Source organism: Aptenodytes forsteri, unplaced genomic scaffold, assembly GCF_000699145.1.
Source record: "Aptenodytes forsteri isolate BGI_AS27 unplaced genomic scaffold, ASM69914v1 Scaffold161, whole genome shotgun sequence".
Lineage (NCBI taxonomy): Eukaryota > Metazoa > Chordata > Aves > Sphenisciformes > Spheniscidae > Aptenodytes > Aptenodytes forsteri.
The window spans coordinates 331,015-333,966 of NW_008795023.1; positions in this window are offsets into that span (position 1 = coordinate 331,015).

The following is a 2,952-nucleotide window of genomic DNA, read 5'->3' on the forward strand; positions in this document are numbered from 1 at the left end:
ACAACACTTAAACACAAATTTAGGACTCAAGTATATGCTTAAAGGTAAAAATGCATGTAAATATTTTTCTGAATCGGGGCCTAATAAAACGTGGAAAGGGTAGTTACGATAGTTTCTACGTTAACAAATCGTTAGTCGTCGCGCTCAGCAGAATGATCCATCTCTCAGTATTCTTAAAAGGAGGCCCCAGTGACCACCGGCGGTGTTACTGTCGGCAGTGCCGTGGGTAGGGTGAAGAGGCTGCCTATGGAGTGAGTCTGAACAACCGCTCTGAAAGAAGATCGCTTGTAACTAATTGTGTTTGAAAATGTCTACTCGCTTTACTCATTAACCTGAAATGAATTGGGATGATTTCCTTGGTGGTAGTTGTCAAATATGAAAGTAAAAAAATATACCTGATGTTTTTTTGAGAGACTTGTTCTGAATGTGATTTGGGATGCGTAGGTATCATTTTTGAGTAGTTTGCACTTTAACAAAATATCTGCTTGAACTTTGAGCAAAAAACTTTGATGTGACATTTCCCCGACTATGCAGCAGTGTGTTACTTCCCCGTACGTAAACTCAGAACCAGTACGGGTTGTGAGGTGAGCGTGCTGCGGACTGTAGGAATACGATATTAACTCTGGCCTTCCCCCCGTAATGCAGCTTCATTTCTGCTGGGTGATGCAACAGGGAGTCAATACTCACTGTGAAATTGTTTGAAGTAATTTTATGCTTTGTGTAACAGCCACAGTACTGCAAAAACAACTGCCTGTGCGCAAAAAGAGGAACTAGCTTTCCATTAGCCAAAAGTCTGGTTTATTTTTTCTATATGCACGTAGCTAAGATTGGTTTGGTGTATCGATCGAACTGTGTGAATGCGATGTGAGGTACTACCAGGAGCGTAGCTGCTATGAGTGAATAGTCTTCTCATTCTGTAGCCGAACATGTCGTAATTACCGATGAGTTTCATCAGCAGCCATTTTCTTAGAATGCAAGAATTACAGTTCATCAACGTTTTCTTGATTGGATTTTAACTGGAAAACAATAATCAGTTGATCGGAATCTTCTCTCACTTCAGCTCATGGCATTTGAAAGCATAAGCAGCCTCGGTAAAACAAACGAAACTGGCAAATAAGGCCTTCGATCTGAAAGCGAGTGTTTTATTACTGTAACCAGAGTTGCTGTTGAAGCGTAACGCTTGTCTCCTGCCTCAAGTACTTCACAAACATAATTGTGAGGCCGTGTGGCTTTGTAAAATGTTTTCCGACAGCAATTTAAAGGTCAGTGTTTGTTCAGCAGAAATTTATCTTCAAGCTGAAGAGTGAATGCGGTGGTTTCTAACAGTTTATGGTACAAAACCACCCAGCAGCCTATGAAACTCCGGCGTCAAGTATTTTCCAAGTTGAATGACTTTTATGTTTGACGACTTCTGCTTTTGACCTGTCCGAAAGCTTGTTGTTTACACTCTGTAGAGGATGCTCGGGACGCTGTTCACGCTGTTCTAGGCTAGCACGGTTCTCGTAGGACCTCTAGGGCTCAGACATAGGAACTTGCTGCACCGATAAATAACCTGTTACCCCGTGGTGTCAGCCGATGCAGACGGCTCTCTGCGCGTGTGCTTTTTGCTCACGGTAAGTAAAAGGTCGGTAGGTAGCTCTCGGGTACGAGGGTCTCTCTCGGCTGTCGTCGGCCCTCTGTCCCTGGGGGGTGAGCTAGACCCAACCACGGTGGCTGCTGGGTGGCTCGCCGGTTGTACGTGTTGGTGTGCGAGCCATTGCTCTGGGTCAACGCTTTTGTATCGCCCTGTTCGCTACAGAAGGGGCTGTTTTTAAATTAATACTGAATGACCGGTGTCAGCAATATGTCGTATTTTGTACATAGAGGAGTGTTGTTCGGTTTCAGGAAGTCACAATAAATGCCACAGACAGCTATGTTTGTGTGCTAGGGAAGGGCTGGAAGTGATACATCTTCTTTGAAAGGACAGCCCTCGTTCAGCTCTTTCTGTTCTCATCCCTCTCCCTTCTCTCTTTTAAAAGCTACAGCTGAGAAAATTGTTTCCTGGTTGGTTTATTTTTTTTAAGGGAAGGTGTAAGATAGTCCCTCATAAGTGAATTATTCGTACAAGGCCCTGATGTTAGAGCAGTGCGTAGTTGTTTCTCGAAGGCAACGGACAGTTCTGCTGTACGCTGGAAGCGGCCGGGAACAAAAAGGATTATGTTTATTTTGAGAATGAATGGGAAAGGGAAAATTGCATGTTAAGAAAAGAAGAAAAGGCTTGAATGTAGTCGGTGGAAGTAGGAAGACGATCAAATGCGTGAGCGCTGTTCGTGGAGTCCTTCTGTGGAAGACCGTGTCTTGAAAACAAAACCGAAAAACAGCAGTGGAGAATGCGGCTTTCCGCTACCAAGCGGCTGCCGATGGCAAGAGGTGTTACCGCGCCAGAGCTGTTTGAGGGAGCAGATGCTGGCTTTTAGCTCTGCGGTACTTCTGAAAAGACAGGAGGACAAAGTTGTGTTAAAAAGAAAGCGTTTACGTTTCAAGGCTCTCCAGGTGCGGTGATGCGTTTCCTGATGTGACTTCAGAAAACAAAGCGCTGGTAACGCACCGAGCATTAACGGCGCAAGCCGCGTACAAGGAAACCGAATTCGCCTTTTTATTTATTAGTGGGCGTCTGTAGTGCAATCACGTTCAGTAACTGAACGTCGAAGTAAATGTCTTGTTCGTTTGTAAACCCCGGGATGTGCATGAAGCATCCTTACAATACTTGGCCTATGTGTAGATGCAGACTTTCTCTGTTGAATTCTCTCTTTCGGTTTTAATAAACTACTTTTTAAGAGCTCAACTTGCGACATACGCAGGAAATGTGTCAGCTTAAACTTTAAAAAAAAAAAAAGCAAGCTTGTCGTTTCAGTTTTCAGACCAGTGTTTGGATTAAGACTTACTCTTCTGGTTGGGGCTGTGATGATTAGG